General features: G+C 62.4%; 17 non-coding genes across 17 annotated transcripts; 9 read left to right on the top strand and 8 right to left on the bottom strand.

The window, feature by feature from the left end:
- Positions 1-1,323: 1,323 nt before the first annotated feature.
- Trnal-cag lies at positions 1,324-1,406 on the bottom strand. The gene has a single exon. It is a non-coding gene; the product is annotated as a tRNA-Leu (tRNA).
- Positions 1,407-1,934: 528 nt separating this feature from the next.
- On the top strand, positions 1,935-2,006 carry Trnad-auc. Its single transcript has one exon. It is a non-coding gene; the product is annotated as a tRNA-Asp (tRNA).
- A 594-nt stretch (positions 2,007-2,600) lies between these two features.
- On the top strand, positions 2,601-2,672 carry Trnag-ucc. Its single transcript has one exon. It is a non-coding gene; the product is annotated as a tRNA-Gly (tRNA).
- A 441-nt stretch (positions 2,673-3,113) lies between these two features.
- On the top strand, positions 3,114-3,185 carry Trnae-cuc. The gene has a single exon. It is a non-coding gene; the product is annotated as a tRNA-Glu (tRNA).
- Positions 3,186-4,906: 1,721 nt separating this feature from the next.
- Trnag-gcc lies at positions 4,907-4,977 on the bottom strand. Its single transcript has one exon. It is a non-coding gene; the product is annotated as a tRNA-Gly (tRNA).
- Positions 4,978-6,957: 1,980 nt separating this feature from the next.
- On the bottom strand, positions 6,958-7,028 carry Trnag-gcc. The gene has a single exon. It is a non-coding gene; the product is annotated as a tRNA-Gly (tRNA).
- A 1,654-nt stretch (positions 7,029-8,682) lies between these two features.
- Positions 8,683-8,765, bottom strand: Trnal-cag. Its single transcript has one exon. It is a non-coding gene; the product is annotated as a tRNA-Leu (tRNA).
- A 528-nt stretch (positions 8,766-9,293) lies between these two features.
- Trnad-auc lies at positions 9,294-9,365 on the top strand. The gene has a single exon. It is a non-coding gene; the product is annotated as a tRNA-Asp (tRNA).
- Positions 9,366-9,959: 594 nt separating this feature from the next.
- Positions 9,960-10,031, top strand: Trnag-ucc. The gene has a single exon. It is a non-coding gene; the product is annotated as a tRNA-Gly (tRNA).
- A 441-nt stretch (positions 10,032-10,472) lies between these two features.
- Trnae-cuc lies at positions 10,473-10,544 on the top strand. Its single transcript has one exon. It is a non-coding gene; the product is annotated as a tRNA-Glu (tRNA).
- Positions 10,545-12,267: 1,723 nt separating this feature from the next.
- Trnag-gcc lies at positions 12,268-12,338 on the bottom strand. The gene has a single exon. It is a non-coding gene; the product is annotated as a tRNA-Gly (tRNA).
- A 1,974-nt stretch (positions 12,339-14,312) lies between these two features.
- Positions 14,313-14,383, bottom strand: Trnag-gcc. The gene has a single exon. It is a non-coding gene; the product is annotated as a tRNA-Gly (tRNA).
- Positions 14,384-16,033: 1,650 nt separating this feature from the next.
- Positions 16,034-16,116, bottom strand: Trnal-cag. The gene has a single exon. It is a non-coding gene; the product is annotated as a tRNA-Leu (tRNA).
- A 528-nt stretch (positions 16,117-16,644) lies between these two features.
- On the top strand, positions 16,645-16,716 carry Trnad-guc. Its single transcript has one exon. It is a non-coding gene; the product is annotated as a tRNA-Asp (tRNA).
- Positions 16,717-17,300: 584 nt separating this feature from the next.
- Positions 17,301-17,372, top strand: Trnag-ucc. The gene has a single exon. It is a non-coding gene; the product is annotated as a tRNA-Gly (tRNA).
- Positions 17,373-17,813: 441 nt separating this feature from the next.
- Trnae-cuc lies at positions 17,814-17,885 on the top strand. The gene has a single exon. It is a non-coding gene; the product is annotated as a tRNA-Glu (tRNA).
- A 1,721-nt stretch (positions 17,886-19,606) lies between these two features.
- On the bottom strand, positions 19,607-19,677 carry Trnag-gcc. Its single transcript has one exon. It is a non-coding gene; the product is annotated as a tRNA-Gly (tRNA).
- Positions 19,678-20,653: the final 976 nt, after the last annotated feature.

Here is a 20,653-nt window from a genome sequence, read left to right as displayed (position 1 = left end):
GTGGCCGAGTGCCATGGTTTCCACAGCCACCAGTACTCTCCAAAGCGTGGATGCCCTCTCTTGACGAAGCTTGCCCGGCCTGGCTGGCCTGGCCTGGCCAGTCTGGTACGATGCACAGGTCAGAGGCACCACTTGCGGTGGCGCGGGGCCGCCCTGCTGTGTTCCCACGGCCCAGGCCCTGTGCTTTCCCTTAGGGGTGCTTTGTGGTGTCCAGGTGGGCGACGCCGGGGCTGGAGCTAAGCCGCCCTGTCCACTCATGCCGGTCATTGTCTTGGCGTGGCCCGGCACCCCTCTGTTCCCTTGTTTTGCCCTGCCCTGCCCTGCCCTGCCCTGCCTTGGCCTTTCCTGGGGTCTGGCTCTCACTGGCGAGCCTCGCCTGGGTGTGCCTCATTGTGAGAGATGTTGGCCAGCGCGGGCAGAGAAAGCAATGCAGCCAGCGCGTCCAACCCCAAGGCAAGCTGTCCCGTGAGGAGGAGGATGGGAAGACAGGGAGCGCGTCAACCCCGGCAGGGTGCTGTGAGAACGGGATGAGAAAAGGGGTGAGTCAGAGGACGGGGTGGGGGGTACGTGGGGCAGAGACTGGTGAACAGGACAAGAAGTCGCACAGGGTTGTCCCCTAGAGCCTCGTGTGCAGAAATGTGCGGCTTTGGGCGAGTGGCTGCCTGGGCCCTGCTGGCGTTAGCCGGTGGTGTGGGATGGGTGGGAGGGCTTTCCAAATGGCACAGGTGTGAGCGGTGCTGGGCTCAGGGCAGCCACCAGTCTGTCTGTCTTTGTCCCTGTGTGGGCTTGTTGGTTAGGGTTGTGTTGGAGGGAAACACTGGGCTTGAGTGTGTGTGTGTGTGTGTGTGTGTGTGTGTGTGCGCGCATGTCTTTTGTTGTGTGTGGGGGTGTAGAATGGTGGGGGTAAGGGGAGATGGAAGGTGGAGGGTCAGCAGAGCAAGCCACTGGAGGAAAGAAGGAGGGAGCGGTAGATGGAAGGGGTGAAGCTCCACCTGAGTTGGTGGGTCGTGCGTGCGTGCGTGCGTGTGTGTGTGTGTGTGTGTGTGTGTGTGCCTGGGAATGGACTTTGACAGTGGGTAGAAGGCCCTGCCCGCACCCCCCTCAACCCCACGGGTGGGAGGGAGAGAGAGTGCGGGGGGTCGGGGGAGGGAGGAAGGGAGAGTCGAGAGGAGGAGCAAGATACAAGGGAGGCAGCCAGCGGGGAGGGTGGCAAGAAAGCGAGGGCAAGGCAGGAGGAGAAGGCAAGGTAGTGCTGTGATTGTTGGCTGGGGTGGGCGGTCCGCAGGCAGGGTTCCCTGAGTGTCTGTGGCCAAAAGGCGAGGTTGTCAGGAGTGGGATTCGAACCCACGCCTCCAGGGGAGACTGCGACCTGAACGCAGCGCCTTAGACCGCTCGGCCATCCTGACGGCGCGGCGCGGCTGGTGGCTTCTCCTCTCGCCTGGCTGGGGCCAGGCGTGCGCCCTGGCCCTGGCCGGGAGCCGCGTCCACCGGGGTGCGCTTGGCGCGCCGTATTGCCGGCCTGGGGGTCGGAGGGCAAGCGGGGTCAGCGGGGAGGCTTAGGGGCTCAGTCCCGCGAGGTCAAGCGCACGCGCGCCCCCGCGATCGAGCGGCGGCTGCGGGCGGCGTGCAAGCTGGAGGCGCGCAACCAGCCGCTGCGGGCCGGGCCGGCCGGTGCTTCTTGCTCGGGTCCGCACCCACTGGCACCGAGGCGGCGGCGGCGGACAGGTGACCCCGGCCGGCAGGTGGCCCCGGGTGGGTCCTTGGCAGGCGGGTGGGGCGGGGCTTGTGGGGAGAGCGCGGCAGCGCGTGCTTGGGCTTGGGCTTGGGGTCGGAGGCCAGACAGGGCAGATGCGAGCCCCAGGCCGGGGCTGGAGGGCCGCGGGTCCGGGCGGCTGTCGGAGAGGGGCCCGTGTCCCCGACGGCGGGCGGCGTCATCCTCGTTAGTATAGTGGTGAGTATCCCCGCCTATCACGCGGGAGACCGGGGTTCGATTCCCCGACGGGGAGGCCGCCGTGGCGTTCTTTTTGCCCAGCGCGGCCTCTCTGCTCCAAGGCGTCCTCACTTCAGCAGCTCCAGGCCCCCTGGTCCACCTCTCGGTCGTCGTCGGCGTCTGCCGCCCAGCCACCAGTGGGGACTCACAGACGAGCGAGCGAGCGAGCGAGCGGGCCCTGGCAGTGGGTGTGGTGGGCTGCGGGCCGGACGAAGGAAGACGCTGTGGCTGTCGGCCGTCGCGCCGCCGCGCCCGCGTCCAGCCCGGGAGGCGTGCGGCGCCGGGCTCCGGAGCAGTCAGGCGGCCGGAGCTCGGAGGGCGCCCCGCAGGAACCAGGAGGCTAGGCTGGACCCAACCCGTCCCTTTGCGTGGCTGCGGCAGCCAGCAGCTTCGGGCGTGGCGCAGGACGGGCCGTGTGTGGCTCGGGCTGGCCCGGCAGCGCCGCGTGTCCCAGCCCACAGGGAAGTGAGGTGCGAGACACGCGCTGCGCCCACCCGCACCCGCGCCCACCCGCACCCGCACCCGCACCGGCAACCCCCGCCTCCTTCCCCGCAGGAGCTGTGGCCCGCGCCAGTCCCCGGCGTCCTGTGTGCGCTGGCCGTGGCGTGTGGCGTTGGTGGTATAGTGGTGAGCATAGCTGCCTTCCAAGCAGTTGACCCGGGTTCGATTCCCGGCCAACGCAACGCAGTACCAGGCCACTCAATGCAGCCGGCCGACCTTTTAGCCAGCTCCAGCTGTGGCTCGGGCCTGCGGGAGGGAGCAGAGGGCGTGGGTGCCGGAGTGCACGCGTGTTGTGTTGGACACTGCCGCAGCCGGCCGGGATTGCGGGCTGCTCGCGGCTACAGGCAGGAGGAGAGCTGCCGCTGGGTTTGGCTTGGCTTGGCTTGGCTTGGCTGACGGGGAGGGAGCTAGGGAGGAGGAGGGGAGAGGGGGAAAGGGGGCAGGCGGAGGGGGAGGGCGAGGGGGAGGTCGGCCAGGCAACCGGCTCGCCAGTGTCCTTGTCTTTTTGGCCAGCCATACCTCCAACCCATGGGTCCGGTGGATGGCAGGCGTCCAGCGGCGGTGAGTGTCCGGCAGCGCTGCTCGTTTGCAGGAGGAGTGCTCGGTGCAGGCAGTGGCACGCTCCCTGGTGGTCTAGTGGTTAGGATTCGGCGCTCTCACCGCCGCGGCCCGGGTTCGATTCCCGGTCAGGGAAGCCTTTCTTCTTCCTTTCCCACTTTCACTTGCCTTCTTCACTGCCCTTCCACTTCCCATCACACAACTCCACCCACCCCCTTTTGGGACTAGCGCTCCTCCCAGGCCCCCACCAACACACCTGCTGCGCACTCACCCTTCCTCCTGCAGGCAGCATCACTGCTTGGCTGCTTGTTCCCCTGCCTTGTACCCCACCCTGCCGCCTTCAGCTTCTTCCCTTTGCTTTTCCCTTCCTTAGCCAACGTCTCCCTTTCCTCATCTGGCCACCCCAGAACTCTCCCGGCCTGGCCAGCTGACAGAGGAATGCTGACACTGCACCAACACCACCAGCCTATCCTAGCACGAGTGTGCTTGTGAGCAGCAGTGCTCCCGCGCGTGGCCTCGTGCGCGCACACAGACACACACACACACACACACACACCATCCACACCTGAGTCAAGTGCCTGACTTCCTTCTTGAATCTTACTGAGCCTCCACTCCCCTTTCTCCAGCCTCAGCCCATCACAATCTCCAAACCCAGTCTTCCAATCCACCACTCACTCACCCCACACTCCACCACTGGCCCATCCACTGCCTGCCTCTCTCCCTTTCCCTCCCGCTCTCACCCTCCCTGCCTCCTTCCCTCCTGTGTTGCATCACTCCCTCCGTCTTTCACTCCCTCTGTCCCTCTGTCCTGCTCTCCTTCCTTTCCTACCACCCTCAAGGACTCCCTCACCTCACTCACCTGCTTGTTCCCTTGCATATCCCCTTCCCCCTGAGCTGCTCCCCCCACCCCCAACCCTAAGCTCAGGCATTCTTCCCTCTGGCTCATTTGATCACCCGCTCACTGCAACATATACAAGTCTCTCTCCGATTCTCTCAGGCATCTATCCCTTCCTGCACACCTACCCTTCCCTCGCTCTAGCTGTCACTTGTGCAACCTCCAGCTCACTCACTCACTCACTCACTCACTCGGAGGGGGGGATGGATGGATGGATGAATGGATGGATGGATGGATGGGTGGATGGATGGATGGAGGAAGGGAGAGAGGGAGGGATTGGGAGAGTGATGGACCTCCATCCACACTTTTCACACACTTCAAGCTATTTACAGTGGTAGGCTAGTGGTAAGGAAGGCTCAAGAGTAAAATCTCTTCTCCATCCAGACCACCTACACCTTACCTTGTAAGGGACAAGTTCATGTTTGAGAAGGCAATTCAGTGATGCCCGAGGAGCAGACACTGTGCAAGTGGTGAGCCTTGAGCCAAGTTGCGTATTACGGGAGATGAGGGGTTTGGGTGGGGTGAGGGTGGAGATGGTAGGTGTCAGCTGTGCTGCTGCGGGGATTCGAAGACATGCTGTGGCTGCGGGTGGCATAGGGGAGACAGCAGTATTCATGGGGCATGGTAGCACTGGAAGTCCCGGGAGGTCCATGGTATGCACGGATGATAGTGGGGCACGTAGGAGAGCTGAGAACAGGTGTTGTGGCCATTGGAAAAGTGTACTTGTGGGCTGGTTAGTGGTTTGGAGAGAGGGGGTAGGACAGGTCAGGAGGGGGGTTGATGGGGTGGCGGGGCAGGATGCAGGTACAGTGTGGTGGGGTATGTGTGTGTGTGTGTTTGAAATGGTGTGAGGTGAAGGACTAGTGGGCAAAGATGGAAGAAGGAATATTTTCTGTCTGACTGTGAGCGTGTGTGCACACGCGTGCATAGGCTAAGGGCCAAAATAAGGTCTAGCAATGAACTGCATGGGCCGGGAATCGAACCCGGGCCTCCCGCGTGGCAGGCGAGAATTCTACCACTGAACCACCCATGCACAGTCGTCGGAGGCCGTCTGCTCAAGGCACAGATGTGCACCCAGGCTGGCCAGGCATAGCTGTTGCCTGCCTGCCCTCTCTGAGCAACTGCTGGCTTCACGTGCGCGCCAGGGTCCGCGGTGGCACAGGATCCATGATGGTACAGGGGGCCAGGCCATGGGCAAGTAGAAAGAAAGGCTGGCTCCCAGACGGTGGGCTCAGGAGGGGGTCGTGGGTGCCTACTGCTGCAGGGAGGGGGTGGGGTGGGCGGGGAGTGCGCTTTCCCTATCCTGTGCCATCCCTGCTGGACTGCCTATTGGGTTCAGCGTTGTATGTCCGTCAGGACAATGGACGTGCCGTGCCGTGTGCCGTGAGTGGCTGAGCGCCACAATTTCCTTGGCTACCTGCATTCTCCAAAGCGTGGATGTCCTCTCCTGACAAAGCTCGCCTGTCCAGTCCTCTCCTGTCCTGTCTGGTCTGACGTGCAGGTCAGCGGCATCACTCCTGGCGCCGAGGGGCTGCCCTGATATGTTCCTATGGCCCAGGCCATGTGCTTTCTACTTGGGGTGCTTGGTGGTGTCCATGTGGTGAGTGCTGGAGCTGTGGCTAACCACCCACGTGACCCAGACTTAAGGCTTTGGCCCTATGCTCCACACTCCACACACCTGAGCCATTGTTTCGGCTCGTCACCCCTACTCTGCTCTACTCCGCTCCGCTCCGCTCTGCTCTGCTCTGCTCTGCTCTACTCTGTTTTGTGCTGCCTTGCTCCCATTTCCACTTCCTGTCTGATTGCAGCGGTGGTGGTGGTGGTGGTGGTGGTGGTCTGGCTATCACTGGTGGCTATTGCCTCACTGTGCCTCATCGTGAGAGGTGTTGGCCAATCTGGGAGGGGAAAGACATCCCCCTTCCCATTTCTGAGCCAAGCAGTCTCAAGAGGAGAAGGAGGACCGTTTCCCAGCAAGACACAGATAGCATCATCCTCAGCAGGGTGCAGAGAGAATGGAAGGGGTTGGGGACATGGTAGGAAGACACAGAGGTCCCGAGGACTGTTGACCAGATCAGGAGGTCACCCTGGGCGCTTCTAGAGTCCCCATCCCCCATGTGGCTTTTGGAAGAGTGACTGCCCAGAGACCGGCAGAGGGTCACACAGACACACAGATAGATACACACTCACACACACACACACACACACACACACACACACACACACACACACACAGACTCCCCCCCTACACACACACAGAATAGGATTGGGAGAATGACTCTATACCCCCGCCCTTCACACACTGCATGGTGTGCTCAGTGGTTGAGTAGCGGTAGGCAAAGCTAGTGCACAAGAGAATGGTGGCGTCACTTCTCCACTGAGACCAAACCTGCACGGGGCGAGTTTATGTAATGAAGTCTAGTGACATGTAATGAAGTCCAGGCACAGGCTCATACAGTGATGCCCAAGGAGCAGACGAGGTGCAAGTGGTGAGCCTTGAACCAAGGTGTGGGAGATGAGGAGTTGTGGGTGGGGTGGGGGTGGAGACAGGTGTGGGTGTCAGCCGTGGTGCAGTGGGGGTATTCGAAGACATGCTGTGGCTCTGGGCGACCCAGTGAAGGTGGCCATGTGCACATGGGGTGATTCTATGGGGAGTCCTGAGAGGTCCCTGGTGTGCACGGATGACGGTGGGGCCTGGTGGGAGAGCAGGGAGCAGGTGTTGTGGCCACTGGGAAAGTGGAGTGTGTGGACTAGATAGGAGTTTGAAGCGAGGGTGGTAATGTCCATGGGTAGGAGCTATCAGAGGGTGAGGAGATTGTGTGGCAGGCTGGGATGAAGGTGCAGTGTGGTGGGCTGTTTTTGTGTTTGTGTGAAATGGGTTAGAGTGAAGGAGTGGTGGGCGAGGAAGGGAAAAGGAATAGTTGTGTTTGCCAGTGCATGTGCATGTGCATGTGTGTAAATGAGGGAAGTAAGGAGCAGAGCACACACCGGAGCAAAATGTGCTGTGGTAGTGCATTGCATGGGCCGGGAATCGAACCCGGGCCTCCCGCGTGGCAGGCGAGAATTCTACCACTGAACCACCCATGCATAGACGGTGTGCTGTCTCTGGGTATGCCCCAGATGTGCTCCCAGGTCGGCGAGGGCCGGCCGTTGACTTCCTGCCCTCCGAGCAAGTGCTGGCTTCAAGAGTGCGCCGGGATCCTGGATGGCACAGGGAGCCAGCGGCTGGGCAAGTAGAAAAAAAGGTTGGCTCCCAAACAGTCAGTCGGTCCAGGAGGGAGCGGTGGGGCGCCCGGTGCTGCAGGGAAGGGGCGTGGTGAGCGAGGTGTAGACTCACTCCTTTCCGCCTTGCCATCTGGGTCAGGAGGTGCGACGTGTGTGTCCCGCCATGCCGTGCCATGCCGTGTGCCGTGAGTGGCCGAGTGCCATGGTTTCCACAGCCACCAGTACTCTCCAAAGCGTGGATGCCCTCTCTTGACGAAGCTTGCCCGGCCTGGCTGGCCTGGCCTGGCCAGTCTGGTACGATGCACAGGTCAGAGGCACCACTTGCGGTGGCGCGGGGCCGCCCTGCTGTGTTCCCACGGCCCAGGCCCTGTGCTTTCCCTTAGGGGTGCTTTGTGGTGTCCAGGTGGGCGACGCCGGGGCTGGAGCTAAGCCGCCCTGTCCACTCATGCCGGTCATTGTCTTGGCGTGGCCCGGCACCCCTCTGTTCCCTTGTTTTGCCCTGCCCTGCCCTGCCCTGCCCTGCCTTGGCCTTTCCTGGGGTCTGGCTCTCACTGGCGAGCCTCGCCTGGGTGTGCCTCATTGTGAGAGATGTTGGCCAGCGCGGGCAGAGAAAGCAATGCAGCCAGCGCGTCCAACCCCAAGGCAAGCTGTCCCGTGAGGAGGAGGATGGGAAGACAGGGAGCGCGTCAACCCCGGCAGGGTGCTGTGAGAACGGGATGAGAAAAGGGGTGAGTCAGAGGACGGGGTGGGGGGTACGTGGGGCAGAGACTGGTGAACAGGACAAGAAGTCGCACAGGGTTGTCCCCTAGAGCCTCGTGTGCAGAAATGTGCGGCTTTGGGCGAGTGGCTGCCTGGGCCCTGCTGGCGTTAGCCGGTGGTGTGGGATGGGTGGGAGGGCTTTCCAAATGGCACAGGTGTGAGCGGTGCTGGGCTCAGGGCAGCCACCAGTCTGTCTGTCTTTGTCCCTGTGTGGGCTTGTTGGTTAGGGTTGTGTTGGAGGGAAACACTGGGCTTGAGTGTGTGTGTGTGTGTGTGTGTGTGTGTGTGTGTGTGCGCGCATGTCTTTTGTTGTGTGTGGGGGTGTAGAATGGTGGGGGTAAGGGGAGATGGAAGGTGGAGGGTCAGCAGAGCAAGCCACTGGAGGAAAGAAGGAGGGAGCGGTAGATGGAAGGGGTGAAGCTCCACCTGAGTTGGTGGGTCGTGCGTGCGTGCGTGCGTGTGTGTGTGTGTGTGTGTGTGTGTGTGCCTGGGAATGGACTTTGACAGTGGGTAGAAGGCCCTGCCCGCACCCCCCTCAACCCCACGGGTGGGAGGGAGAGAGAGTGCGGGGGGTCGGGGGAGGGAGGAAGGGAGAGTCGAGAGGAGGAGCAAGATACAAGGGAGGCAGCCAGCGGGGAGGGTGGCAAGAAAGCGAGGGCAAGGCAGGAGGAGAAGGCAAGGTAGTGCTGTGATTGTTGGCTGGGGTGGGCGGTCCGCAGGCAGGGTTCCCTGAGTGTCTGTGGCCAAAAGGCGAGGTTGTCAGGAGTGGGATTCGAACCCACGCCTCCAGGGGAGACTGCGACCTGAACGCAGCGCCTTAGACCGCTCGGCCATCCTGACGGCGCGGCGCGGCTGGTGGCTTCTCCTCTCGCCTGGCTGGGGCCAGGCGTGCGCCCTGGCCCTGGCCGGGAGCCGCGTCCACCGGGGTGCGCTTGGCGCGCCGTATTGCCGGCCTGGGGGTCGGAGGGCAAGCGGGGTCAGCGGGGAGGCTTAGGGGCTCAGTCCCGCGAGGTCAAGCGCACGCGCGCCCCCGCGATCGAGCGGCGGCTGCGGGCGGCGTGCAAGCTGGAGGCGCGCAACCAGCCGCTGCGGGCCGGGCCGGCCGGTGCTTCTTGCTCGGGTCCGCACCCACTGGCACCGAGGCGGCGGCGGCGGACAGGTGACCCCGGCCGGCAGGTGGCCCCGGGTGGGTCCTTGGCAGGCGGGTGGGGCGGGGCTTGTGGGGAGAGCGCGGCAGCGCGTGCTTGGGCTTGGGCTTGGGGTCGGAGGCCAGACAGGGCAGATGCGAGCCCCAGGCCGGGGCTGGAGGGCCGCGGGTCCGGGCGGCTGTCGGAGAGGGGCCCGTGTCCCCGACGGCGGGCGGCGTCATCCTCGTTAGTATAGTGGTGAGTATCCCCGCCTATCACGCGGGAGACCGGGGTTCGATTCCCCGACGGGGAGGCCGCCGTGGCGTTCTTTTTGCCCAGCGCGGCCTCTCTGCTCCAAGGCGTCCTCACTTCAGCAGCTCCAGGCCCCCTGGTCCACCTCTCGGTCGTCGTCGGCGTCTGCCGCCCAGCCACCAGTGGGGACTCACAGACGAGCGAGCGAGCGAGCGAGCGGGCCCTGGCAGTGGGTGTGGTGGGCTGCGGGCCGGACGAAGGAAGACGCTGTGGCTGTCGGCCGTCGCGCCGCCGCGCCCGCGTCCAGCCCGGGAGGCGTGCGGCGCCGGGCTCCGGAGCAGTCAGGCGGCCGGAGCTCGGAGGGCGCCCCGCAGGAACCAGGAGGCTAGGCTGGACCCAACCCGTCCCTTTGCGTGGCTGCGGCAGCCAGCAGCTTCGGGCGTGGCGCAGGACGGGCCGTGTGTGGCTCGGGCTGGCCCGGCAGCGCCGCGTGTCCCAGCCCACAGGGAAGTGAGGTGCGAGACACGCGCTGCGCCCACCCGCACCCGCGCCCACCCGCACCCGCACCCGCACCGGCAACCCCCGCCTCCTTCCCCGCAGGAGCTGTGGCCCGCGCCAGTCCCCGGCGTCCTGTGTGCGCTGGCCGTGGCGTGTGGCGTTGGTGGTATAGTGGTGAGCATAGCTGCCTTCCAAGCAGTTGACCCGGGTTCGATTCCCGGCCAACGCAACGCAGTACCAGGCCACTCAATGCAGCCGGCCGACCTTTTAGCCAGCTCCAGCTGTGGCTCGGGCCTGCGGGAGGGAGCAGAGGGCGTGGGTGCCGGAGTGCACGCGTGTTGTGTTGGACACTGCCGCAGCCGGCCGGGATTGCGGGCTGCTCGCGGCTACAGGCAGGAGGAGAGCTGCCGCTGGGTTTGGCTTGGCTTGGCTTGGCTTGGCTGACGGGGAGGGAGCTAGGGAGGAGGAGGGGAGAGGGGGAAAGGGGGCAGGCGGAGGGGGAGGGCGAGGGGGAGGTCGGCCAGGCAACCGGCTCGCCAGTGTCCTTGTCTTTTTGGCCAGCCATACCTCCAACCCATGGGTCCGGTGGATGGCAGGCGTCCAGCGGCGGTGAGTGTCCGGCAGCGCTGCTCGTTTGCAGGAGGAGTGCTCGGTGCAGGCAGTGGCACGCTCCCTGGTGGTCTAGTGGTTAGGATTCGGCGCTCTCACCGCCGCGGCCCGGGTTCGATTCCCGGTCAGGGAAGCCTTTCTTCTTCCTTTCCCACTTTCACTTGCCTTCTTCACTGCCCTTCCACTTCCCATCACACAACTCCACCCACCCCCTTTTGGGACTAGCGCTCCTCCCAGGCCCCCACCAACACACCTGCTGCGCACTCACCCTTCCTCCTGCAGGCAGCATCACTGCTTGGCTGCTTGTTCCCCTGCCTTGTACCCCACCCTGCCGCCTTCAGCTTCTTCCCTTTGCTTTTCCCTTCCTTAGCCAACGTCTCCCTTTCCTCATCTGGCCACCCCAGAACTCTCCCGGCCTGGCCAGCTGACAGAGGAATGCTGACACTGCACCAACACCACCAGCCTATCCTAGCACGAGTGTGCTTGTGAGCAGCAGTGCTCCCGCGCGTGGGCTCGTGCGCGCACACAGACACACACACACACACACACACACACCATCCACACCTGAGTCAAGTGCCTGACTTCCTTCTTGAATCTTACTGAGCCTCCACTCACCTTTCTCCAGCCTCAGCCCATCACAATCTCCAAACCCAGTCTTCCAATCCACCACTCACTCACCCCACACTCCACCACTGGCCCATCCACTGCCTGCCTCTCTCCCTTTCCCTCCCGCTCTCACCCTCCCTGCCTCCTTCCCTCCTGTGTTGCATCACTCCCTCCGTCTTTCACTCCCTCTGTCCCTCTGTCCTGCTCTCCTTCCTTTCCTACCACCCTCAAGGACTCCCTCACCTCACTCACCTGCTTGTTCCCTTGCATATCCCCTTCCCCCTGAGCTGCTCCCCCCACCCCCAACCCTAAGCTCAGGCATTCTTCCCTCTGGCTCATTTGATCACCCGCTCACTGCAACATATACAAGTCTCTCTCCGATTCTCTCAGGCATCTATCCCTTCCTGCACACCTACCCTTCCCTCGCTCTAGCTGTCACTTGTGCAACCTCCAGCTCACTCACTCACTCACTCACTCACTCGGAGGGGGGGATGGATGGATGGATGAATGGATGGATGGATGGATGGGTGGATGGATGGATGGAGGAAGGGAGAGAGGGAGGGATTGGGAGAGTGATGGACCTCCATCCACACTTTTCACACACTTCAAGCTATTTACAGTGGTAGGCTAGTGGTAAGGAAGGCTCAAGAGTAAAATCTCTTCTCCATCCAGACCACCTACACCTTACCTTGTAAGGGACAAGTTCATGTTTGAGAAGGCAATTCAGTGATGCCCGAGGAGCAGACACTGTGCAAGTGGTGAGCCTTGAGCCAAGTTGCGTATTACGGGAGATGAGGGGTTTGGGTGGGGTGAGGGTGGAGATGGTAGGTGTCAGCTGTGCTGCTGCGGGGATTCGAAGACATGCTGTGGCTGCGGGTGGCATAGGGGAGACAGCAGTATTCATGGGGCATGGTAGCACTGGAAGTCCCGGGAGGTCCATGGTATGCACGGATGATAGTGGGGCACGTAGGAGAGCTGAGAACAGGTGTTGTGGCCATTGGAAAAGTGTACTTGTGGGCTGGTTAGTGGTTTGGAGAGAGGGGGTAGGACAGGTCAGGAGGGGGGTTGATGGGGTGGCGGGGCAGGATGCAGGTACAGTGTGGTGGGGTATGTGTGTGTGTGTGTTTGAAATGGTGTGAGGTGAAGGACTAGTGGGCAAAGATGGAAGAAGGAATATTTTCTGTCTGACTGTGAGCGTGTGTGCACACGCGTGCATAGGCTAAGGGCCAAAATAAGGTCTAGCAATGAACTGCATGGGCCGGGAATCGAACCGGGGCCTCCCGCGTGGCAGGCGAGAATTCTACCACTGAACCACCCATGCACAGTCGTCGGAGGCCGTCTGCTCAAGGCACAGATGTGCACCCAGGCTGGCCAGGCATAGCTGTTGCCTGCCTGCCCTCTCTGAGCAACTGCTGGCTTCACGTGCGCGCCGGGGTCCGCGGTGGCACAGGATCCATGATGGTACAGGGGGCCAGGCCATGGGCAAGTAGAAAGAAAGGCTGGCTCCCAGACGGTGGGCTCAGGAGGGGGTCGTGGGTGCCTACTGCTGCAGGGAGGGGGTGGGGTGGGCGGGGAGTGCGCTTTCCCTATCCTGTGCCATCCCTGCTGGACTGCCTATTGGGTTCAGCGTTGTATGTCCGTCAGGACAATGGACGTGCCGTGCCGTGTGCCGTGAGTGGCTGAGCGCCACAATTTCCTTGGCTACCTGCATTCTCCAAAGCGTGGATGTCCTCTCCTGACAAAGCTCGCCTGTCCAGTCCTCTCCTGTCCTGTCTGGTCTGACGTGCAGGTCAGCGGCATCACTCCTGGCGCCGAGGGGCTGCCCTGATATGTTCCTATGGCCCAGGCCATGTGCTTTCTACTTGGGGTGCTTGGTGGTGTCCATGTGGTGAGTGCTGGAGCTGTGGCTAACCACCCACGTGACCCAGACTTAAGGCTTTGGCCCTAAGCTCCACACTCCACACACCTGAGCCATTGTTTCGGCTCGTCACCCCTACTCTGCTCTACTCCGCTCCGCTCCGCTCTGCTCTGCTCTGCTCTGCTCTACTCTGTTTTGTGCTGCCTTGCTCCCATTTCCACTTCCTGTCTGATTGCAGCGGTGGTGGTGGTGGTGGTGGTGGTGGTCTGGCTATCACTGGTGGCTATTGCCTCACTGTGCCTCATCGTGAGAGGTGTTGGCCAATCTGGGAGGGGAAAGACATCCCCCTTCCCATTTCTGAGCCAAGCAGTCTCAAGAGGAGAAGGAGGACCGTTTCCCAGCAAGACACAGATAGCATCATCCTCAGCAGGGTGCAGAGAGAATGGAAGGGGTTGGGGACATGGTAGGAAGACACAGAGGTCCCGAGGACTGTTGACCAGATCAGGAGGTCACCCTGGGCGCTTCTAGAGTCCCCATCCCCCATGTGGCTTTTGGAAGAGTGACTGCCCAGAGACCGGCAGAGGGTCACACAGACACACAGATAGATACACACTCACACACACACACACACACACACACACACACACACACACACAGACTCCCCCCCTACACACACACAGAATAGGATTGGGAGAATGACTCTATACCCCCGCCCTTCACACACTGCATGGTGTGCTCAGTGGTTGAGTAGCGGTAGGCAAAGCTAGTGCACAAGAGAATGGTGGCGTCACTTCTCCACTGAGACCAAACCTGCACGGGGCGAGTTTATGTAATGAAGTCTAGTGACATGTAATGAAGTCCAGGCACAGGCTCATACAGTGATGCCCAAGGAGCAGACGAGGTGCAAGTGGTGAGCCTTGAACCAAGGTGTGGGAGATGAGGAGTTGTGGGTGGGGTGGGGGTGGAGACAGGTGTGGGTGTCAGCCGTGGTGCAGTGGGGGTATTCGAAGACATGCTGTGGCTCTGGGCGACCCAGTGAAGGTGGCCATGTGCACATGGGGTGATTCTATGGGGAGTCCTGAGAGGTCCCTGGTGTGCACGGATGACGGTGGGGCCTGGTGGGAGAGCAGGGAGCAGGTGTTGTGGCCACTGGGAAAGTGGAGTGTGTGGACTAGATAGGAGTTTGAAGCGAGGGTGGTAATGTCCATGGGTAGGAGCTATCAGAGGGTGAGGAGATTGTGTGGCAGGCTGGGATGAAGGTGCAGTGTGGTGGGCTGTTTTTGTGTTTGTGTGAAATGGGTTAGAGTGAAGGAGTGGTGGGCGAGGAAGGGAAAAGGAATAGTTGTGTTTGCCAGTGCATGTGCATGTGCATGTGTGTAAATGAGGGAAGTAAGGAGCAGAGCACACACCGGAGCAAAATGTGCTGTGGTAGTGCATTGCATGGGCCGGGAATCGAACCCGGGCCTCCCGCGTGGCAGGCGAGAATTCTACCACTGAACCACCCATGCATAGACGGTGTGCTGTCTCTGGGTATGCCCCAGATGTGCTCCCAGGTCGGCGAGGGCCGGCCGTTGACTTCCTGCCCTCCGAGCAAGTGCTGGCTTCAAGAGTGCGCCGGGATCCTGGATGGCACAGGGAGCCAGCGGCTGGGCAAGTAGAAAAAAAGGTTGGCTCCCAAACAGTCAGTCGGTCCAGGAGGGAGCGGTGGGGCGCCCGGTGCTGCAGGGAAGGGGCGTGGTGAGCGAGGTGTAGACTCACTCCTTTCCGCCTTGCCATCTGGGTCAGGAGGTGCGACGTGTGTGTCCCGCCATGCCGTGCCATGCCGTGTGCCGTGAGTGGCCGAGTGCCATGGTTTCCACAGCCACCAGTACTCTCCAAAGCGTGGATGCCCTCTCTTGACGAAGCTTGCCCGGCCTGGCTGGCCTGGCCTGGCCAGTCTGGTACGATGCACAGGTCAGAGGCACCACTTGCGGTGGCGCGGGGCCGCCCTGCTGTGTTCCCACGGCCCAGGCCCTGTGCTTTCCCTTAGGGGTGCTTTGTGGTGTCCAGGTGGGCGACGCCGGGGCTGGAGCTAAGCCGCCCTGTCCACTCATGCCGGTCATTGTCTTGGCGTGGCCCGGCACCCCTCTGTTCCCTTGTTTTGCCCTGCCCTGCCCTGCCCTGCCCTGCCTTGGCCTTTCCTGGGGTCTGGCTCTCACTGGCGAGCCTCGCCTGGGTGTGCCTCATTGTGAGAGATGTTGGCCAGCGCGGGCAGAGAAAGCAATGCAGCCAGCGCGTCCAACCCCAAGGCAAGCTGTCCCGTGAGGAGGAGGATGGGAAGACAGGGAGCGCGTCAACCCCGGCAGGGTGCTGTGAGAACGGGATGAGAAAAGGGGTGAGTCAGAGGACGGGGTGGGGGGTACGTGGGGCAGAGACTGGTGAACAGGACAAGAAGTCGCACAGGGTTGTCCCCTAGAGCCTCGTGTGCAGAAATGTGCGGCTTTGGGCGAGTGGCTGCCTGGGCCCTGCTGGCGTTAGCCGGTGGTGTGGGATGGGTGGGAGGGCTTTCCAAATGGCACAGGTGTGAGCGGTGCTGGGCTCAGGGCAGCCACCAGTCTGTCTGTCTTTGTCCCTGTGTGGGCTTGTTGGTTAGGGTTGTGTTGGAGGGAAACACTGGGCTTGAGTGTGTGTGTGTGTGTGTGTGTGTGTGTGTGTGCGCGCATGTCTTTTGTTGTGTGTGGGGGTGTAGAATGGTGGGGGTAAGGGGAGATGGAAGGTGGAGGGTCAGCAGAGCAAGCCACTGGAGGAAAGAAGGAGGGAGCGGTAGATGGAAGGGGTGAAGCTCCACCTGAGTTGGTGGGTCGTGCGTGCGTGCGTGTGTGTGTGTGTGTGTGTGTGTGTGTGTGTGCCTGGGAATGGACTTTGACAGTGGGTAGAAGGCCCTGCCCGCACCCCCCTCAACCCCACGGGTGGGAGGGAGAGAGAGTGCGGGGGGTCGGGGGAGGGAGGAAGGGAGAGTCGAGAGGAGGAGCAAGATACAAGGGAGGCAGCCAGCGGGGAGGGTGGCAAGAAAGCGAGGGCAAGGCAGGAGGAGAAGGCAAGGTAGTGCTGTGATTGTTGGCTGGGGTGGGCGGTCCGCAGGCAGGGTTCCCTGAGTGTCTGTGGCCAAAAGGCGAGGTTGTCAGGAGTGGGATTCGAACCCACGCCTCCAGGGGAGACTGCGACCTGAACGCAGCGCCTTAGACCGCTCGGCCATCCTGACGGCGCGGCGCGGCTGGTGGCTTCTCCTCTCGCCTGGCTGGGGCCAGGCGTGCGCCCTGGCCCTGGCCGGGAGCCGCGTCCACCGGGGTGCGCTTGGCGCGCCGTATTGCCGGCCTGGGGGTCGGAGGGCAAGCGGGGTCAGCGGGGAGGCTTAGGGGCTCAGTCCCGCGAGGTCAAGCGCACGCGCGCCCCCGCGATCGAGCGGCGGCTGCGGGCGGCGTGCAAGCTGGAGGCGCGCAACCAGCCGCTGCGGACCGGGCCGGCCGGTGCTTCTTGCTCGGGTCCGCACCCACTGGCACCGAGGCGGCGGCGGCGGACAGGTGACCCCGGCCGGCAGGTGGCCCCGGGTGGGTCCTTGGCAGGCGGGTGGGGCGGGGCTTGTGGGGAGAGCGCGGCAGCGCGTGCTTGGGCTTGGGCTTGGGGTCGGAGGCCAGACAGGGCAGATGCGAGCCCCAGGCCGGGGCTGGAGGGCCGCGGGTCCGGGCGGCTGTCGGAGAGGGGCCCGTGTCCCCGACGGCGGGCGGCGTCATCCTCGTTAGTATAGTGGTGAGTATCCCCGCCTGTCACGCGGGAGACCGGGGTTCGATTCCCCGACGGGGAGGCCGCCGTGGCGTTCTTTTTGCCCAGCGCGGCCTCTCTGCTCCAAGGCGTCCTCACTTCAGCAGCTCCAGGCCCCCTGGTCCACCTCTCGGTCGTCGTCGGCGTCTGCCGCCCAGCCACCAGTGGGGACTCACAGACGAGCGAGCGAGCGAGCGAGCGGGCCCTTGCAGTGGGTGTGGTGGGCTGCGGGCCGGACGAAGGACGACGCTGTGGCTGTCGGCCGTCGCGCCGCCACGCCCGCGTCCAGCCCGGGAGGCGTGCGGCGCCGGGCTCCGGAGCAGTCAGGCGGCCGGAGCTCGGAGGGCGCCCCGCAGGAACCAGGAGGCTAGGCTGGACCCAACCCGTCCCTTTGCGTGGCTGCGGCAGCCAGCAGCTTCGGGCGTGGCGCAGGACGGGCCGTGTGTGGCTCGGGCTGGCCCGGCAGCGCCGCGTGTCCCAGCCCACAGGGAAGTGAGGTGCGAGACACGCGCTGCGCCCACCCGCACCCGCACCCGCACCCGCACCGGCAACCCCCGCCTCCTTCCCCGCAGGAGCTGTGGCCCGCGCCAGTCCCCGGCGTCCTGTGTGCGCTGGCCGTGGCGTGTGGCGTTGGTGGTATAGTGGTGAGCATAGCTGCCTTCCAAGCAGTTGACCCGGGTTCGATTCCCGGCCAACGCAACGCAGTACCAGGCCACTCAATGCAGCCGGCCGACCTTTTAGCCAGCTCCAGCTGTGGCTCGGGCCTGCGGGAGGGAGCAGAGGGCGTGGGTGCCGGAGTGCACGCGTGTTGTGTTGGACACTGCCGCAGCCGGCCGGGATTGCGGGCTGCTCGCGGCTACAGGCAGGAGGAGAGCTGCCGCTGGGTTTGGCTTGGCTTGGCTTGGCTTGGCTGACGGGGAGGGAGCTAGGGAGGAGGAGGGGAGAGGGGGAAAGGGGGCAGGCGGAGGGGGAGGGCGAGGGGGAGGTCGGCCAGGCAACCGGCTCGCCAGTGTCCTTGTCTTTTTGGCCAGCCATACCTCCAACCCATGGGTCCGGTGGATGGCAGGCGTCCAGCGGCGGTGAGTGTCCGGCAGCGCTGCTCGTTTGCAGGAGGAGTGCTCGGTGCAGGCAGTGGCACGCTCCCTGGTGGTCTAGTGGTTAGGATTCGGCGCTCTCACCGCCGCGGCCCGGGTTCGATTCCCGGTCAGGGAAGCCTTTCTTCTTCCTTTCCCACTTTCACTTGCCTTCTTCACTGCCCTTCCACTTCCCATCACACAACTCCACCCACCCCCTTTTGGGACTAGCGCTCCTCCCAGGCCCCCACCAACACACCTGCTGCGCACTCACCCTTCCTCCTGCAGGCAGCATCACTGCTTGGCTGCTTGTTCCCCTGCCTTGTACCCCACCCTGCCGCCTTCAGCTTCTTCCCTTTGCTTTTCCCTTCCTTAGCCAACGTCTCCCTTTCCTCATCTGGCCACCCCAGAACTCTCCCGGCCTGGCCAGCTGACAGAGGAATGCTGACACTGCACCAACACCACCAGCCTATCCTAGCACGAGTGTGCTTGTGAGCAGCAGTGCTCCCGCGCGTGGCCTCGTGCGCGCACACAGACACACACACACACACACACACACCATCCACACCTGAGTCAAGTGCCTGACTTCCTTCTTGAATCTTACTGAGCCTCCACTCACCTTTCTCCAGCCTCAGCCCATCACAATCTCCAAACCCAGTCTTCCAATCCACCACTCACTCACCCCACACTCCACCACTGGCCCATCCACTGCCTGCCTCTCTCCCTTTCCCTCCCGCTCTCACCCTCCCTGCCTCCTTCCCTCCTGTGTTGCATCACTCCCTCCGTCTTTCACTCCCTCTGTCCCTCTGTCCTGCTCTCCTTCCTTTCCTACCACCCTCAAGGACTCCCTCACCTCACTCACCTGCTTGTTCCCTTGCATATCCCCTTCCCCCTGAGCTGCTCCCCCCACCCCCAACCCTAAGCTCAGGCATTCTTCCCTCTGGCTCATTTGATCACCCGCTCACTGCAACATATACAAGTCTCTCTCCGATTCTCTCAGGCATCTATCCCTTCCTGCACACCTACCCTTCCCTCGCTCTAGCTGTCACTTGTGCAACCTCCAGCTCACTCACTCACTCACTCACTCACTCGGAGGGGGGGATGGATGGATGGATGAATGGATGGATGGATGGATGGGTGGATGGATGGATGGAGGAAGGGAGAGAGGGAGGGATTGGGAGAGTGATGGACCTCCATCCACACTTTTCACACACTTCAAGCTATTTACAGTGGTAGGCTAGTGGTAAGGAAGGCTCAAGAGTAAAATCTCTTCTCCATCCAGACCACCTACACCTTACCTTGTAAGGGACAAGTTCATGTTTGAGAAGGCAATTCAGTGATGCCCGAGGAGCAGACACTGTGCAAGTGGTGAGCCTTGAGCCAAGTTGCGTATTACGGGAGATGAGGGGTTTGGGTGGGGTGAGGGTGGAGATGGTAGGTGTCAGCTGTGCTGCTGCGGGGATTCGAAGACATGCTGTGGCTGCGGGTGGCATAGGGGAGACAGCAGTATTCATGGGGCATGGTAGCACTGGAAGTCCCGGGAGGTCCATGGTATGCACGGATGATAGTGGGGCACGTAGGAGAGCTGAGAACAGGTGTTGTGGCCATTGGAAAAGTGTACTTGTGGGCTGGTTAGTGGTTTGGAGAGAGGGGGTAGGACAGGTCAGGAGGGGGGTTGATGGGGTGGCGGGGCAGGATGCAGGTACAGTGTGGTGGGGTATGTGTGTGTGTGTGTTTGAAATGGTGTGAGGTGAAGGACTAGTGGGCAAAGATGGAAGAAGGAATATTTTCTGTCTGACTGTGAGCGTGTGTGCACACGCGTGCATAGGCTAAGGGCCAAAATAAGGTCTAGCAATGAACTGCATGGGCCGGGAATCGAACCCGGGCCTCCCGCGTGGCAGGCGAGAATTCTACCACTGAACCACCCATGCACAGTCGTCGGAGGCCGTCTGCTCAAGGCACAGATGTGCACCCAGGCTGGCCAGGCATAGCTGTTGCCTGCCTGCCCTCTCTGAGCAACTGCTGGCTTCACGTGCGCGCCAGGGTCCGCGGTGGCACAGGATCCATGATGGTACAGGGGGCCAGGCCATGGGCAAGTAGAAAGAAAGGCTGGCTCCCAGACGGTGGGCTCAGGAGGGGGTCGTGGGTGCCTACTGCTGCAGGGAGGGGGTGGGGTGGGCGGGGAGTGCGCTTTCCCTATCCTGTGCCATCCCTGCTGGACTGCCTATTGGGTTCAGCGTTGTATGTCCGTCAGGACAATGGACGTGCCGTGCCGTGTGCCGTGAGTGGCTGAGCGCCACAATTTCCTTGGCTACCTGCATTCTCCAAAGCGTGGATGTCCTCTCCTGACAAAGCTCGCCTGTCCAGTCCTCTCCTGTCCTGTCTGGTCTGACGTGCAGGTCAGCGGCATCACTCCTGGCGCCGAGGGGCTGCCCTGATATGTTCCTATGGCCCAGGCCATGTGCTTTCTACTTGGGGTGCTTGGTGGTGTCCATGTGGTGAGTGCTGGAGCTGTGGCTAACCACCCACGTGACCCAGACTTAAGGCTTTGGCCCTATGCTCCACACTCCACACACCTGAGCCATTGTTTCGGCTCGTCACCCCTACTCTGCTCTACTCCGCTCCGCTCCGCTCTGCTCTGCTCTGCTCTGCTCTACTCTGTTTTGTGCTGCCTTGCTCCCATTTCCACTTCCTGTCTGATTGCAGCGGTGGTGGTGGTGGTGGTGGTGGTGGTCTGGCTATCACTGGTGGCTATTGCCTCACTGTGCCTCATCGTGAGAGGTGTTGGCCAATCTGGGAGGGGAAAGACATCCCCCTTCCCATTTCTGAGCCAAGCAGTCTCAAGAGGAGAAGGAGGACCGTTTCCCAGCAAGACACAGATAGCATCATCCTCAGCAGGGTGCAGAG

The sequence above is a fragment of the Dipodomys spectabilis genome, unplaced genomic scaffold (genome assembly GCF_019054845.1).
Source record: "Dipodomys spectabilis isolate Male_0828 unplaced genomic scaffold, ASM1905484v1 ptg000069l, whole genome shotgun sequence".
Lineage (NCBI taxonomy): Eukaryota > Metazoa > Chordata > Mammalia > Rodentia > Heteromyidae > Dipodomys > Dipodomys spectabilis.
The sequence above is the reverse complement of the archived record's forward strand: the minus strand, read 5'-3'. Positions and strand labels throughout refer to the sequence as shown.